General features: G+C 26.3%; 1 pseudogene; it reads left to right on the top strand.

Annotated features, from left to right (window-relative positions):
- LOC129975477 (transcription elongation factor SPT5-like) overlaps window positions 1-19,397 on the top strand; it is a 41,332-nt pseudogene that overhangs the window by 5,122 nt on the left and 16,813 nt on the right.

Here is a 19,397-nt window from a genome sequence, read left to right as displayed (position 1 = left end):
ATATGGCCTAAATTATTGGCACCTCCTTAATAATCTGCTTGTTCTTAGGATACAGTCAATTTTTTTACATACCAATAATCTTATAAGAGTCTCTCTCTCTCTTTATTTCCATTCTGTGTGTTCCTTTTATCTTTTTTTTATCCACTTTATGTACCTTTAAAAGAAGATAAATATAAGAGTATAGTTCATATATAGTTAATTACTCAAAACTAATTTATCTCATTATTAAGTCTAGAAGAAATCTAATAGTTTCGTTGACCCATTGAAAGTTGGAAATAATCATTTCTGACCTACAAAAATATTGAATACACTACTTAAGAATCTGAGCATGAGTATTTGAAATAGCTATTGAGCAGTGTTTTAGGTTTAAATAAGAATTTTAAAAAATACAGCAACGCTTTGGTAGACATACAAGTATCCTGTTAAAACAAGATATGTTATAATATCTTCGCAATATTGTTCAATATTCTAAATTCTACAAAATATTATAGTAATACAAACACAATACATATGCTCCAAGCATACAGAAGAATATTTTATGCTAAGAAGGTAGGAACCAATTAGCACAGTTCAATATTGTGATGTAATGAACTCAATAATGAAAAACAATAGCAATTATGTCATTAATCATATTGAATGATATCATTGGTATAATGGAGTATTTATCAAAATAATTTCTTCACCAAACAACAATGCCACACTGACCATTAATTTCTTTTATTGTAAATTGTATATTCTGATGTATTTTATGAGATATCTTTTAAGTTTTGTTGAATTTGAAGTTTTAAAGAATCATATTCTGATTCAAAATATTGCAATTATGTGATATATTATTTGTTATGTATTGATAATATGTTATACAATATCTTGTTTTTGATACATAAATTTTAATTTAAAATATTGCAGGGATCCAAATCTGTGGTTAGTAAAATGTCGAATTGGAGAAGAAAAAGCAACTGCATTAAAATTAATGCAAAAAGATATTGCTAAACAACACACTGATGATGTAAGGAAAAAAATATTGATTTTTTTTTCAAAAGAGATTGCATATTAGATATATTTAATAAATATCATCTACAATACAATTTTATTTTATTCAAATAAATAAGCTGTAAATTGACAAGCTTTTAAAAATGCACTTTTTAGTATCTTTTGTACTTTTCCATTAGAAGAGCAGCAATTGTTCTCAAACATAAACAAATGTAACAAAATATAGCCATAAATGATATGTCTTTAGTGTATTGTTAAAGAACTGCAAGAGTAATTTTATTGCATAAGGTTGGATTACTTGTCACTCTTATCTGCATTTTAACTTCTACCTCCCAAATGGATTTTTTTCAAAAGTAAACAATTTGTTTCAACTGATGACTGAATTAGCAAAAATATACTATATTATTAGCATTTTATTTGTATGCAAGTACATACAAAATATATTTTAATCCATTTATATAGCAAATAAAACAAGAAAAACTTAAAGGTTACAGATATAAAGGACCAATTTTAAATGGCAGCAAATTACTTCAGTTTCTGCAAAGTTGGAACAGTCATAAACTTGGCTAATACAACATACTAAAATGTTAACTTGATTTTTGCAGAATTATTGATAATTTTTAGATTTTCATTTATCATCTATATTAGCCAGTTACAATATGTTATCATTAGAACTAATTACAAAATCAGCATTTGATAAACAGCGAAATAGTCCCAAAATGATCCCTGGAAATTTTATCTTGCTATTATTTGAAGGTTTGAGATTAAAATGTAAAACGAAATCGATTACCACATATAAAGGTCTTTCCAAATTATGAACTCTTAGAACATAATCATATGAACAATTAGATAATAAATTAAGCAAATAATAGATAATAAATTCTGTTTAAGAATCTCGTCATTTCAAAACTCGTCCCCATTAACTTCTGTTAACATTTTATTACAAAGAATTTTCTATTTTTTTTAATTCCCCTACCTGCTATTGTAAGAGAAATAATAAGACAGCATTAAAGAAAGCAATTTTTTTAAGACCTTTGCCTTGAAAAATTCATTTATAGTACAAATATCTAACTAGACAGAAATTTAAAAATAAATTCTTTCATTAAAGGTGAAATAGTTCATTGCTTATTTTCTAATTGCGATACTAAGTATATTTATCTATATTCCCATATGTAATCTCAAATACTATTTTAAAAATAAAATTTCTTGTTCTATATTCTGATAGAAATATTAACTTTCTAGTTAATTATAATTAAATAAGATTCTGATATTAATGTTTTAGGAAAAAATCATTAAATATATTTTATATAATCTGAACTATTAATAAATATATAAATTTTATATAGCCATTGCAAATCAAAAGCATTATAGTCCCTGAAGGTGTTAAAGGCTATATTTACATTGAAGCTTACAAACAAACTCATGTGAAGGAAGTCTAAGTGGAATTGCAAATTTAAGAATTGGACAATACCAACAAATTGTAAGTCTTTCTTACATTTTAATATTTTTAGTTGAAATACATCTGTTTGCTTCAGTATATTGTTTATTTTTCCAATTACTATTTACTTTAATAATGATTTTTAAAATAATGTTTCTTTAATCATCAACTTTTGTTTCTTAAAAATATGTACTCTAAATTGTAAAAAATATATACAGGTATAACTTGCATTGAGATAATTATATAATGTAAAGATTAAAAACTTTATAAGTATTGAATTCATGAAAACAATTTAAGATTTAGTAGCACTTATTTGTTATATAAAATCAGGAATTAAAGCATTAAATGTTAGTTAATTGTAAAATGCATATTTGATTTTTGTGAATCTGTCTTTATAGTTTTGAATTCTAATTACTCTATTACTTTTTCCTGTATCAATGAATATTCTTTAATTTGATGCTTCTTATGAAACAATATCCTAAAGAAAATAAGTTAATGGAAATTACATGCATATAAATTATTAAAATTTTTCTTTTACAAAAGGTTAAAAAAGCTTCAAAAATCTTAGATAACAACTTCCAAAATTGCTTAAATAACTTTTAACCGACATTGAAATTAAACTATTTTTTTTTGTACTGTTTAATAATAGATGGTAGCCATCAAAGAAATGACAGAGGTTTTAAGAGTTACTAAACGAAGATCTAATCTGAAACAAAATCAATGGGTAAGATTAAAGAGAAGAATATATAAAGATGATTTAGCACAAGTAAGTCTTAGTACTTTTGTATACTATTTTTCTTATTATTTGATCCTTTTTGTCAGACTTATTTTGAAATTGTATATAATAAATATTTTCTTTACTTAGGTTGATTACATAAATGTGTCTAATAATACTGTGCAATTGAAGCTTATTCCCAGGATTGATTATACCAGAAAACGTGGAGCATTGAGAACAAACGTAAGACTTTGGTTGCCAATCATATTGAAAAAAAATTATTTTTTAAAAATATAGTACTGGTTTTATAACTTAAGTTAAAAACACAGATTAAGTGTCATGCAAATTTATTTATCTTTATTAGAAACCAGAGAAACGTAAAAGAGAAAAAAGGCCTCCAGCAAAATTTTTTGATGTTGATGCCGTCAGGTGTGACATATTACCTTATTCAATGGAAATGTGCATTTATTGATTTCTTTAAGTAGTATAGATAAAAGAAAATTCTTCATTGTAACCTTAATTTTTTAGAGCACTTGGTGGAGAAATAACTAATGGAGATTTACCAGTGTTTGAAAATAATCATTACAGTCATAAAGGCTTCCTTTACAAGAATTTTGCCCAATCAGCCTTGGTAAAGAAATTTTAAAAATCTGTTTCTTTTGCAAATATTTTTGGTGAGTATTAAATTTTGAAATCCTATAATTAAATAAACTTATTTTAGATCATTGATGGTGTGAAGCCTACTCTTTCGGAGCTCGAGAAATTTGCCGAGGAAAAGGATCCCTCACAAATGTTATTTGAATGTATCCTTTGAAAGTATTTTGCAAGTACTTCAAAATATTTAAATATGTTAGAATGTCGAATTTATGTAGTAGCAGAAATATCAAAATATGGAATTATAGAGAAAACTGCATGAAAATGTATTTCTACCTTCTTACAAAAGTTTTTTTTAAGTCTTTTTTTAAAAAGTAATTTATAAAGAAAAACCAAATAAGATATTATATATATATCGTATAATATTTATTAGGTATGTATACATTGTATAAAAATTCAAATTCTTTCAATTCCTTTGAGAGTTGAAAGAATTTGAATCCCTTTTCATCTTAATGGTGAGGCTTTAAGTTAGTTTGTGTTATTAATTAATATTTTATATTATTGAAAATTTATTTCATAGTTTTTATATAAAATTAAGTTTTTTAGAAAGAATATATTTTAAGCAGTTATTAATAGAATGAAAAATGATCATACTAATTTGTACAAGATCTGTACAAGCAATCATACTAATTTGTACAAGCAATATCTATATCTAGATTGTTAAACGATTTATTTATAGGGAAAAAAAATAATCATTAACTATGTAGAAATAGATTGAAATAATGATTTAAATCTATTAATCCATGTCTTTATTTTATTTTTTTATTTCACAAATTATTTTGTAAATTTCTAAATAAAAAATATGCAACATGGAAAAGTTTATTTAAAAAAATGTTTTTTTTTTTTTTTTTTTTTTTTCATTTTAAATGGGAATATTGAATTTAAAATTTAATTTATCTCAGATTATGTTAAAGGTCACTGAAATCTGATGTTAAAAAATTTTCCTAATTAAAATAGTGTTAGTAGCTGCACAAAATATTCAAATGAAATTTTGTTCAAATTAAATTGAATATGTTTCCTTAATTTGATGAAAATATAGTCAATGAAAATGGATCAAGTCATAGGTTTTCTCCTGGCGATAATGTTAAAGTATATGAAGGTGAATTGATGCAGCTTCGAGGGAAAGTTATAGCTGTGAATGGTAACAAAATCACTATATTAGCCTGTCATGATGATTTGAAGGTAATTATTAACTTCAAATATTCTCTTTATATTTAAAATCACAAAATAATTATTTTTGTTGTTTAAATTGCATTCATTTAAAATTTATTCATGTTTTATTTAAAAGCAGTTTAATACAATTTTAAGGTAGATGAAATCGTTTTACATGCATTTTTTCCATATATTTTTGAGAACTGTTTTAATCTTCTGAAATTTTATTTTAAGACATATACAGTGGCTCATTTAAGATAAGAATGTTCTTTCCTTTTATTTTACTGGTTAAAGGTAAAAAATAATTTTTAAGAGAAAAAATAATTTACATAACTTATTAGTTTAGAATGTTATTTTTGAGACCTTATACTTAAAAATCTATTGTGCTAACAAATTTTCCTACAGCTTAATTAATAATTGGTTGTTACATTAATTATAATATCCTGTTTAAATAATTAAGGCCAGCGAAAGAAAATTTTTAACTTCTATTTTGATGAATTTGAATACTCTCAAATTCAAAAATCAATTAGAAATATTTATTTTAATGTACTTCTGAACAGGGCTCGACTTAGTCTAATTGGAACCTGGGCCAAAAACTTCTTTCGGAGCTCCCCTCTATATTTACGAAATATAGATTTTCGTAATAAATCTATAAAATATACATTTTTTTTGTGTTCATACGATAGATTAAGAAGCTAATATAAAACTGACGGATTTTACACTACACTGATATTTTGTTTTAAAAAAGTTCATTAAAGAAGGAAAGGTAAAATAAACTTTGTGGGCTCTGATGTAGGGGGCTCGGGGCAACTGCCGCATATGCCCCTGCCTTAGTTAGGCTTTGCTTCTGAAACTATTTCAAATTATACTTTTAAAAAATCATTTTAAGTAGATTGAAGATAATTTTTTAATTGTTTTGCAGGATCCTTTAGAATTTCAATCTCATGAATTGGAGAAATACTTTGAAACTGGGGATCATGTAAAAGTTATAGCTGGAACCTATGAAGGAGATACTGGTTTAGTTGTGAGAGTTGAAGACCATGTAATTTTACTCTTTTCTGATCTTACTATGCATGAGGTTTGTATTCTTGTGTCAAACATTTTCATACTTACATTTAAAAATTTCTGGAATTATATATTTTTCTTGTGAAGTGTTTCAATTTTAAATTTCCATAATTCATTTTCAATCGTTTTTTTTTACAAAATATTTGTTATAAAATAGATAATTCTCTTTGTTTCTAGAATAAACATTGGAAATTAAGTTACTTTTTTTGCTTAGAGTGCTGCAAATTTTATCTTAAATTATGTGGATTTTCAAACATTTTGAAAGATTAAGCAACTGTATATGAAATTTATTGTTGTATTTTATTTCAGCTTAAAGTTCTTCCACAAGATCTGCAACTATGTACTGACATGGCCACTGGTCTTGATTCTATGGGGCAATTTGAATGGGGAGATTTAGTTTTGCTAGAGTATGTAAGTTTTGCTTTAAGATATATATATTTTTAATTGAATAAAATAACATAATTCAATTTATAAAACAGTTGTCTTTGCTTTTTAAAAAAAAATAAAATGTAGCTTTTAAATTTTATGACCATAGTTCAAGATGGGATTGAAGCTAATTATAATGTATAAAAAAGAATATAACACATGATTAAAAATATTATTTTAAAATTAGGATTATTTTTTTAGTTGCTGCATTTTGTATTTATGATTAATCCTACTTAGTTTTTCATAAGCAAAGTTCATGAACCAAAGATTCATGATAAAAGGAAGATGTGACAGCTTCTGTTAGTCAGAGTGACCTGAAGCAAAACTCAAATGGGTATCTGGAATATTTTGCTAGTAATGAGATAGAAATATGACTTAACTCCAAATGTGATATTAGATTGCCATTCTGAAAGTCTTTTAGGGGGAACTGTCGCATATTTGTGTTTTGTTTGGAAGAAAACTTTTTAACAGTCAATCTTACCAAAACCAAATATTTGACAAGTGCATTCTAATTTGCCAGTTTTTAAATAATGCTGTTTAAGAAATCAGTCTATAGGCAGGATTTTTATCCTTCTATTTCAATATTAGTTTTTTAGTCAGATATTTCTTTAACACAACTTTACAAAAATGTGGGTATTGGGGGTTTTTTTTGGAAACAGAGAGCATCTTGGCACACTTTTCTTTCTTTCTACTAGAGAGAATGGCCATGGAAAGATGTCTCCATTCCTCTTTATTATACATTAGAAAGTCAGTCCAGATAAAAATTTATTAGAAAATAAAGAAAGTTTGCCAGAAAATAAGTTTATTATTGTGAAGTACAGGTAATATACCTTTAAAAATTATTCTAATTAAAATCTAAAAATATTTTATTGAATGTTTAAAAATGTTATTATACAAAGAGAACATTTCAATCATGGCCCAACAAATGATTTCTAAACCATTAGATATAGGCATAAATTTCAATTGAAATAATATTTAAATTGATGTAAGGTATTATATTTTGTATTGTTTGAGTCAATATATATGATGCTGAAAATTTTTGAAGTCTAAATTTTTATAAAGTCTCATCAGTCATATTTAGTAAAGTTCTTCTGACATTCTAGCATTTTAAATTAAAATAAGACCAAATATGGCTTTTAAATTTATTTAGAATTATATTTATTGACTTATTTATTAGCAATTTAACACAAAATTCTTTAGGCCATTTAAAGCATTTTTTCAATAGGAAATATTTGTCTAACTGTAATAGTTTAGAAAACAGCTACTTGGTCATGAAGAGAAGACAACCAGTAAAACCAATTATATATTTATAATTCATTTTTCTTGTATGTTCTTTGGTGGTGGTAATATATATTTAGATAGAATGAAAAAAAATTGTTAAGAAAAATTTTTTAAGTGATTCAGGCAGATATGTTAGCATTAGTTTTTCATATGTGGCTTAGTACAAAACTGTTTTATTTGTTTACAGTTCCCAAAATGTTGGTGTTATTATTCGACTTGAGAAAGAATATTTTCACATCCTTAATATGCAAGGAAATGTAAGTTTTGGGGTTCTTCTTTTAATAAATAATTTTAAGTATGAATTGTTTTATGAATGGAATCAATATGCAATTAATATTTCTCACATTTTAAGGTTATTAAAGTAAAGCAACAGAGTATCTCAAAGAGAAAAGATACTCAACGAGCTGTTCAAAAATCTGATAAACATATCTTCAAAATCTGATAAACATATTTCATTTTAGAACCTTTACGCTGCCCTCTTCATTGTAGAATGCATTTCTCTAATTTTCAATCCATATCTTTAATTATACCATAATTAATTATACCATAAGAAAGAGCACAAAATGAAATAAAAATTTGAAAATGGACACATTTCTAAAAACTTTTCATCAATGATTTATTCTGAAGTTAAATCTTGATATGCAAATGCATATAATATATTGTAAATGCAAAAAGAAATTCTATTAAAAGCATACCATATATTGAAATCTACTGAACATTTAAATATTAGCCAAATCCCTAGTAGCACACAAATATTGTACAATATTGTATAATATTATGCAATAGGATGTGCTACCTGGGATTTTCATATTTTAATCAATAACAGGGGGAGAAAGGATAAATTAATAGTAGCAATAATGAAAATTATTTGAGTTTTGCTTTAACAATGAAATAAATCGTTGTAAAATATGCTCAAAATATTTTTAAAAAATTGATTAAAAATTGGAAATAAATTATAAGAGGAAAATGCTGGTATAATTGAAAAGATAATTTTATTGAATTTCAAGATGATATAAAAATAATTTTAATGATCTAATATTTTAAAAAATTAATGGGAGAAACAGTGAAATTTTGCTTAACTTTTATATTAAAATTTCAAAAAAAAAAAAAAAAATTGTTTGGAGATGCAAATTATATATGCTCTAAGCTCTGTTCAAATGGTTCGGTTTTCAGAACACCAAAATTTATCCAGACACACACACTAATCTTTATTATTAGTAGAGACAGAGAGAGAAAAATCATGAGATAGTTATCCAAGTTAGGAAACACATACACACACATTCATCTTTATTAGTAAGCATATCAAGGGGAGAGGAATCACAAAGCAGTTATTCAACAGACTTCAATGAAATTTTTAAATCAAACCAATTTTACTTACAAATATAGAAATGGAAAAAAGTATTTTAAATATTCATAATATTCTTACAATCACCTTTTCAAAAACTCTCTCCTATTATTATGCAAACTCATAACCATTTAAAAAGATGCTGAATTATTTCAAGTAATTTTGAAATGATTTAAATGTTTTATGAAAAGATAAATTCTTGATTCGTAAACAGAGATTAATTTCATGAAGTGAAATGTATTAATGTTAGAATTTATTTAAAATTTTCATATGTTTAAAATATCTTTTTCTATGTTCTGTTTGGTCACATTGGAATTGTGAAAGATTGCACTGAAACTACTGCTCGTGTAGAGCTCCACTCTAAATGCCAGACTATATCTGTGGATAGATCTAGACTAATTATTGTTGGGTAAATAATGTTAATTTCTCTTATTTATTATACTAGAAACTTATAAATTTACATAAAAATATAAATAACTTATAAATTTACTTAGAAAATATAAGAAACATATATTTTCTAACTTAAATATATGTATTAAATTTATGAGTTATATGTATAGAGATTGCTATACTTTATAGTGGTTCCACCAGAGGAAATCTTTCAAACTACAGCCAAACTCCAATGTATAGTTCAAGAACACCCATCTACAGTTCACGCACACCTCAGTATGATGGTGAGTTATAACATTTTCTTTTAATGGTTTAATATGAGAACAGAAGATAAAACAATAAATCTGGAGTTATTTTTGTGTAATTGTTTATAAGAATTTGTTCTATTAATTCTGCTCAGACATTAAACATCTTTCAAGGCTTAAATTTTTTTAAAAATATTTTTTTACATAATTTTCATTTATTTCCTGTTTAATTTCTTATTTTTGAACTGAACATTTTTTAAAAATTTTAGTTGGCAATCGCACACCACACTACGGAGGTCAAACACCCTTGCATGAAGGAAATCGTACACCTAGCTATGGGAGTGCATGGGATCCTACTAATGCTAATACACCTGCAAAGTAAGAATATTGAAATATTCATATAAATTAATTTTCTAACTTAAATTTGTTCCACTGAGTAAAATATGCTTTTAGATTGTCTTACATAATTAAATCTATAAAGAAAATTAGGTACCAATAAGGATAACTAAAGTTGATTTTAGATATACTATGAATTGTTTCTAATATATTTTTATAAAGTTTGATTTTGAAATTTTAAGTAATTGCTCATTGAAATTTATGAGCTGATATTAAACATACATAACTTTTTTTAAATCTCGATTTTTTCGATTTACGTGGCAGATTCTGTTTTGTGAATTAGTTGCTTTGATTCATTTGCAAATCTATAGGAAATCTGAGATATCTAAATTTATGCTTAAATTTACTTATAGTGGATTGGAATGAGAATCAATGTTAATTTAACTATTTTCATGAGTAAATAATGTGTAATTTGTAACTTAATAACATGTTGATATATATTTTGTATAGCCGTGACACCTTTGATTATCCATATAATGAATCTGCTTCATCACCATCAACTTTTGAACATTCAGATGGCTCGTTATTGACACCTGCAAATGCATCATGTAGTTCAGATGCTACATATGAGCCATATCAACAGACTCCATCTCCAATAGTTTGTCCATCAGGTTTTTTTTTCTTTCTTTTTTTCCCCTTTTTATTTTGATATAGTACTATTGTGAAAATATATTTAAAATTATAAATCATTCATTTGATGGTTTGATAATTAAAATTAGGTGATTAAAGTTATATTTTTTATACTGTAGGTATTAGAAAGAAAGCCATTATTAGTGAATATGCATTAATTTGACATAAACTATTTTCTAAAGCATATTCAATAAATGTTTTTAACCTTTTGTACCAATATCAAAATGCAAGGGTTGTCAGTCTTTTAATGATATATGGATTTTCAGAGATGTTCTTTCTCGAGCCTTCTCGAGAAGCATACTAATGGGAAAATTAAATAACAATCAGTGTCTTTCAAAAGGAAAAGAGAATTAAATTACATACTCTATACTGACCATTAGATTCAATTTGAATTATACTTTATTCATTCAAAAATGTAGTCAGATTAACACAAATATGATACAAATATCAAAATAAGAAAAAAACTAGATTCAGGATAGAATAGGTATACAAAATATTTCAATAGGGAGATCATAAAAATGTATACAAAATATTCAGAATATAATCTTGAACTAAATTAAGCTTCAAAGCATTGCCAATTATTCTAAGTAACTCTCAAGCCAATTATAAACATTTGTAACTTGTAATGTTGTAAAATTTAAGCCAGAAATGGAGTAGAGCTTATGGAGTTATGTATTAAGCAAGAAATCTTGGAACTTCTTATCAGAATAAAGTTCAATTTAATTAGAATTTATAATGGCATGACAAAGAAATTCAAAAATGTATTTGTTAAGAGAGGGTGTTTTCTTATTAAATTTCAATAATCAAGAAGTACATTGTTCAAAACAAAAATAACTAAAGGATCAAAGATTTTTAACATTCCATAAATAGATGGATTCATATTACAACAATGGCAAAAGAAAAAAAAAATGTTGGCTTTTCCAGAACGATAATCCATTTGATTTCCATCAGAAGGCGGAACGGTTTTTTCTTAAATTTTAAACATTCCAAGGTTGAAATTTCATAGTAGTTGTGGAAGAATCTTTTTATGTGACTTCACATACTGAAGGACTTAGAAAATTTGGTAACAATAAAAAGAAATTTTTACTAGAAAATCAAAAGTTAAAATATTTTATAGATGTTAACAAACATTACTTGAAGACCATAGTAGTTAAATGAGTTGATGAAATGAGTTCCAAGTGCTTTTAAATTCTTTCAATTATCTTTGCACATATTTGTTAGTTTCTAAACTATTTTCTTGAGTATGTGAAAAGTGCAGTATGCCAATTCCATATAAAAATTAATTTGTTCACTATTTAGTAGAAGTGTAACTGAAAATATTTGCACAAATATTCAAATAGAACTGTATTAAATTAAACGAATTTTGAAATTTATGTGTCAAGAAAAGTACTCAATGATTTTTCAGAAGTTTTATATTTGAGTGAAATTTAAAAGAAAATTCAAATTATTAGCAATGATTAGTTGCATAAAAAATTAACTTAAAAATATTGATTCATGATGTTAACAAATTTAGATTGATTTAAGTGTAGATAGAGATATACAAATCTAATTAAATAAGATTAAATTACATATGATCTCATAAAATCAACACATACATCAATAAATTTTAAAAATATATCATCTGTAGGTTTTCTACAATTTTAACAACTATTAAATGCATATTAAACAGTTTTATTATTAGCAACTTTATTATATAGAGATTTTATTTCATTTATTTTTAAAACTCATTTAGTATAAATGCCAGATAATCACATAATATCTTTCATTGTAATAGTAGGGAAGTGTTGGGAGGAGTGGGACAGATTTTGCATTTTTTTTTAATTCACTAATTTAGACTTATTAAGAGAGCAGTTTATAAAAATCTAACTGTATGTTCTTTTATTTAAAAAAATACAATAAGAAGAACCATCGTGCAAGGGGGTCTGTTGCACATTAAATTCGTCACGACCAAACATCCTCTCCCTGGTGTGGTGTGGAGAGGGGGGGTGCCAGATCAGGTGTTGTCCTCGTCATCTGACCGCGGTTCAAAATTATGAGGTCCGTCCCATGATAGCCCTTGTGTTGCTTTAAACGGGACGTTAATATAACTAAACATCCTTATATGAGGGAGTTATGACTCATGGCGGAATGGGACAAGGTTTGAGAAAATTAAAATTAATAAATAGCATGGAAAATGTGAAAAACTTTCATTTTCTTTTACAACCATTTCCACTGATTGCAATATGTCATTAGTTAATATATTTTTCTCTTTCTGGGTGCTTTTTCTCCCACATTTTTGGCATTTAAAAAAAATATAAAACTAGTAATTCTTTTTAATTTAGGGTGACAAATGTTTTAATAAATAACTTTTATTACTTAGTCTTATTTTTTCATTACTTATTTTTTTTATTATATTGCTTATTACTTTACTATATTAACATTAGAATGTCCCTTAGTTGAAATTAAGATACAAACATGATTTTGTTAAAAAAATAATTTTTTATGTAAAATGTTACAGAATGATCCACAGTATGTATTCATACTTTATAAGATACAGTTATTAATAAAAATAAAGAATAACAAAACATGTTTAGAGACAATGGTACTCTTAAGAAAATTTTTGAAAAAGAGTGGAATTTTATTTTGTCTTGGTTAACTAATTGGTTATTTTGCTTTGGTTTGGAAACTCAGCTTTTTTATGCTGTACATTACTGCTTTATATATATATATAATATAAATTTAAACATAATAATGTATACTTTTTAAGTAAATTTAAAATCATCAACTTATTATTGCATTGTAACACATCAACAAATAATTTTATTAAACAATATTAAGACATTAAGAAAAATTAAAATCATTCATCGCTAGCATATTTAGCTATTTAGTAAATGTATTGAAATGTAACTGAGCATGTCTTACTTCTCCCTAACTGTTATTGTCCCATTTCTCCCACTTTATTCATTTAAAATATTTTATTCAAATTTTACAAATAATACAACAACAAAAAATAGTGAATAAGTAATATATAAAACAAAATTTTTTAAATCAATTCGTTCTTAGGTCAACAATTTTTTTTTTATTTTAGTTACTTTTTATGAAATACTTACAAAATTGGTGAAAAAATTGGCAACGGATTTGGCGACCAAATAGAAATTATTGGTCAAATTTAATTAATTAATATTTGAAAAAAAAATCTTATTAACATCAAGTGTCATTCACTACAAGTTTTAAAAAATGTATTTGAACTTGAGTGGATGAATAAAAAGTATTTTATTAACGATTGAAAATTTGAACAATATATATATATATATATATATATATATATATATATATATATATATATATATATATATATAGGGAGAGAGAGAGAGTGAGCTAATAGTAGGAATTGAAAAAATAAGAATTTGTATTTAGTTCTGAAGCATAAAAATCATATTTTTTATTTGAAACACAAACAATGTTATAGTTAGCATAACAATCAGGATCATGCAAGGAGTTATTGCTATTATATCTAATGTAGCAACCAGAAGTAAATTCTAATCTTTTATTTAGACGTAAATGCATCTGTCCCATTCCTCCCAACTCCTCCCTAATCACTAAACAAAACTTTTATTAATGAGTAGTAAATTATAATTTATTAATAACCAATCAATTTAATGGCAATTTGAAAAATATTGTGGGACAAAATTAATGAGTAGAAATTGAATGCTCTTTCATTTTCTGGTATAAAAATAATTAATTTGAGCTTATTTTGTTTAAAAAAGAGGATGGAAATGAATTTAAAGAAAATAAACATTTTTTTAACTTTTTATTTATTTGAATTAAATGAAATGATGAATCAATTCAAAAAACAAATCGAAAAATACTTATTATTATTATTTAACTTACACAAATATTCTAATGCAATGCAAGACATTGTCATTAAAATTAGTAAATAATAATGCAAAATAATACTTACAAACAGCTGATCATACTGCTAATATACACTGATTGTTAGCAAAATATTGAAAACAGTTGACAATATGAAGGGAATTTCATATTAAGATACAAGTGTAGTTAGCAGTATTTTTTTGAGTGAAAATAGAGCAAGGTAATCGAATCATTATCTACCTGTTTAGGAACTGAGGACTTTATGGCTCAGCTTCCTTAGAGCAAATCGTAAATATCACTGCAAGATCCATTGAATGTGCAGCCTGTGCCGCGCTTCACAGTGTGTAGGGATGCCAACTCCCGAACATAAATTTGAACATTTGCGCAGTCTAATTTGAATGAGTTCAAATATGCGACCCTTGCAAACTGAAGGAAAGCATTAAAATTGAGTTATTTCGAAAATATATTAAATAAGTAGGCAGATTAATCTTTCGACTACATAAAGTTGCGGTCTACTAGGAAATATCGTACTTTGACTATTTAGTAATCCGGTCCTATGCCAAAGAAAGTGTAGTGGAAACTGGGAAAAAATGTGAAATCACTAATGTTAATGACTACTTAAATTGAATCTGAGGAGATAAAAAGAAATGGTTATGAACGACGGGAAAGGTAAAAGCAAGGTTATACTGTATACTGAAATATCTATATTTTAAGTAGGTATTTCTTTTTCGTTGTTATTAGTTATCATATATTTTTCAGTAAGGATGGTATATTCAGTCCATCTGCTTACGCCATACCAAGTCCTTCAGCTTGCTTTGGAACATCTTCTCCGAGTGAATATGTCCAAGTTGTATGACACTGGGACCACATGAATCTCCAGATACTATGACACCGGCAGTGCCGCCAACTCTTGGAGGAATAAACTTTTCAAGTATGGATGAAACGAAAAATGCATGCTTTTAGCATTTCATTGGTTGTGTGGGACAGTTTTACCATTTCGTAAAGGCGTTGCGTTTATTCAATGCGTTATTGAATTTTTTAAATAGTTGAATTATTATTTCCAACTGGGTTGTATAAATACTCTAAAATAATCTTGACTCAAAATATTTCATTATATTTCGGAAGTCAGTTTAATACCGAATCATTTTTTCCTCATAGAATAAAAATTTTGGAGTTAAAAATAGACCTATGAAAACTATTCTGTCCATAAAGGGATCAGAAGGCGGGTTCTTGGCGAATCAGCGAAGAAGCAAAGCTTCTCCCAGCGAACATTTGCGGAACGAGGAAGATTGGAGGAAATGTGTACCCCAGAATGTGTACCAAAATTCACTTTTCTTTTGACCAATCCCAGTTTGCGGAAGAAAGCCGCTACGTATATCCATGTATATGAGCAATGCAATCGTACATGTGATTGGCTAACGTGCAAACGTGATTGATTGTGTATGTTTACATTTTGGAAATGAAAAGAAAAGTGTGTCAGATTCTGTCTGGTTAATCTTTGAAAATTTACAGGTGGTTTGAGACACAGAAGTGTGAAAGAATTTATGAGCAATTGTTGATATATGTGGGATAGTAAACATAAAAATATAGTTCTTTTTATCATGTACATAATGTTATTCCATTTACATTAACTTACAAATCTTCAGTAACATGTGGGATGATTATGATTTAAAGTATATTTGTATGTATCACCAAATAAGTAGCATATTTAGATAAATGATTTTTTTAAAAATATATTTCAAAGATTTTATTTTCTAGTGATTTTTTATTTTTCGTGCAGAACATGCAAAGAAGGCTTTCTATTAGTATCATGTTTTCACAAGTATTGAGTCATAATTTTTAACAATGATTATCATGTTCATATTTAACTATCAGAACTTTATTGCTGCAGATATTCATATTTCCTCAATTTTAAATACTTTCATCTCTTTACTTTTTGTTCCCTTTTGTTTCAATAATACTTAAGCCCAACTAATTATTGACATTCTTATTAAATACTAATTTTACCTAATTGTTACATGACAAGTCGTAATAAGCATTGCCCTTTTTTTGTTTATTTATTTATTTTGCATTGAAATGGAATATGTAGGGGAAAAAATACTCATATATTGAACATATTCAAAGTGAAAAGGAAAATTTGTTTTTTAAAAATATAAAATTGTTTTTTTTTTTTTTGTTTTTTTTACTTCTTAAAATCAACTACATAGACTCAGACATTGATTTCTATTTATATAGCAATTTCAGCAGAATTAGTCAAACAAATGTCTTCCTCAAACTATAATGTTACGACAATTTGTGCAATTCTTAATTGCTATTCCTTCGATATAAATTATGAAGATCAAGCAACTCATATATGTGTGAATTTTTGAATTGTTTGTGTGTGAATTTACATTGAAATATTTTAATGCCATCTGCTTTTACTTTATTTCATATTAACCATTTTAAAATATATCCAAATTTCAATAAAAGACATACTTCTAATAACACGTTTTCTGTATTTTACTCAATATTTTGCAATACATATATATATATAATGTAATTTTAAATAGCCATGTTATATTTCTTCAAAAAAATTTCAGCATATTTTTTTCTGAATTGGTTTGAATTAGTTCTTTCAATAACATATATATCCAATACAAAAACTTTCATATTCCAATGAAGGTAAAATATGCCAATCTATTGAATATCTTTTTTCGTGTAAAGGTGAATATTTTAAAATCCTTTTATGGAAGGCTTTATACAGATGTATGAGGCCTCATATAATGCACTTACAATTTTAATACAATATTTTACTCGTTAAAGAAATGTAATGATCATCGTATGATATTAAAATGCATACATGTTACATTTTTTTTAAAGGATTGAGAAATTATGTATATTTAAAATAAGCTATACAGAAGTTTCATGCAAGCATAATAAATAGTACTTAGTTAGCTCCTAATGAATTTGTTTAATTATTAATGAATTAGTGAATTTGTTTTAAATACAATTAAAGTTGGTACCATTCAGCAACTACATTTGTTGACGATTATCTCAGTGTCAAATAAATGTTTTAAGATTTAAGTTCTTAAAATATCTCTAATTTTATATAAACCTTGTCCTGGTTTTATATTAATCTTCAGTTTCCAAACTTTTACATTACATTGCAACTTCATCTCTTCACATAATATAGTGAAGCAAAAAAAGAGTAATATTTATTTTTCATTCCTTTTAACAATTTGCTATTTTGTTAAAATTTGTTTTTAAATTAAAATAGCTTTCTAACAAATAAGATGCCAAAATTCTTTCTCTTGAAACTTAGCAAAAATTAAATGCTTTGCTATTTCATTTTCTGGAAATATTTAATTTAAACAATATTAATAAATAAATGTTGTATAATCCTGGTTCAATGTAAACTGATTTTATGAAATATCTCTGATATTGCAAATTCAAAAAACAAATACTTATTGTAGGGAAATAATTAAAATTCTTCCCATGAAATTGCAAAATTGCTGATATTTTAATGAGTAATTGATATGTTATTATTCATATACTACAGTTTAGAATTCGTTTTGTATTCAAAACATTTCAGATCCCCCTTCCCCCCCAAAAAACTTGTATTGCTTGCCTATATGCCTCTACAGAGTTTAATTTTGACCTGCTATCCATTATTAGGTTCTAATCCGTTCAATTTTTTTTTTTTCATTTACTGCTTATTGTGCTAACAAAGAATATAATATTAATAAAATAAAAATGATACAACATATAACACAAATTTAATGAACCCAAATGTGATACATAGTGCAAAGATTTGGATTATATTTCTAACATGATAGCGTTTATAGACTTGTGTACTGTTATAATTTCACCATGCATGACAAAAATCATTCAAAATGGTTTACAGAACAGATCATCGCATCTGCAACTACAAAAGTTACTTCTTACGTTGCTGATGCTCATTAACCCTTTCAAGAGATATGGAAAATATGCTTCCTCCCAAATATTTCAATTTTTGTGTGAAGTTATGTAGGTTTACTTAAGTTCTGACTCGAATTTTCTATAGTATGGTATGGTATAGTTTAAGTTTTCTGGTACAAGGTACAATTTAGGACAAGTTGTGTCATCCACAAGGATATTTAAGCAGTTCCATCATAAAGGTGTAAATAAAACAAGGATACATTGTAAAACGTCAAAAGTTTAAAAGGTCTATGATTTATAATGATTTGGCACAAGAATAAAAATAAATTTTAAATGCTATGAAAGAAACCAGTAGGTTTTAAAAAGTAAAAAATTTTCAGTGAGGTTTCTCACCCACCAGGTCCTGTAAATTTGAAATAGGCGAATGAAAGTGAGTTAAACGATCAGAAGTAAAATTAGAACATTGAGTAAGAATATGTGCAATAGAATTAATCACTCCACAGTTCGTACAATGAGGAGCTTGTTCACCAAACAGCAAATGTCTATGTGTGTCCAATGCATAGACGAATTAATTTCACATCTGCGCATCGGTGTGGTAAAACTGACCACAAAAGTAATTCGGTCTGAGAACAAGTACATTTTAATGTTGAACTTATGGCGGCACTATAATAAGGCCAGGTTTGGGTGTTCTGTCTAAAACAAATTTTTTCGCTTCTGCGTATGAAATATTTCTTCTAACTTTCAGGTTTTGAATTACTTTTTCCATTTAGGACAGTCACGGGAATAAGCAGGATGGAGCCCAGAGCAGTTTAAACATTTGAAGGTCTGTGAGCTACAAACTGAAGTTTCATGAACATCAGCTGAGCATTTGGCCCATCGACGGTTGCCATGGCAAGTTCCCTGCGAATGTCCGAATCTCTG

The sequence above is a fragment of the Argiope bruennichi genome, chromosome 7, assembly GCF_947563725.1.
Source record: "Argiope bruennichi chromosome 7, qqArgBrue1.1, whole genome shotgun sequence".
Taxonomy (NCBI): domain Eukaryota; kingdom Metazoa; phylum Arthropoda; class Arachnida; order Araneae; family Araneidae; genus Argiope; species Argiope bruennichi.
Note: the sequence above shows the minus strand (reverse complement) of the source record. Positions and strands in the feature narration are given on the sequence as shown.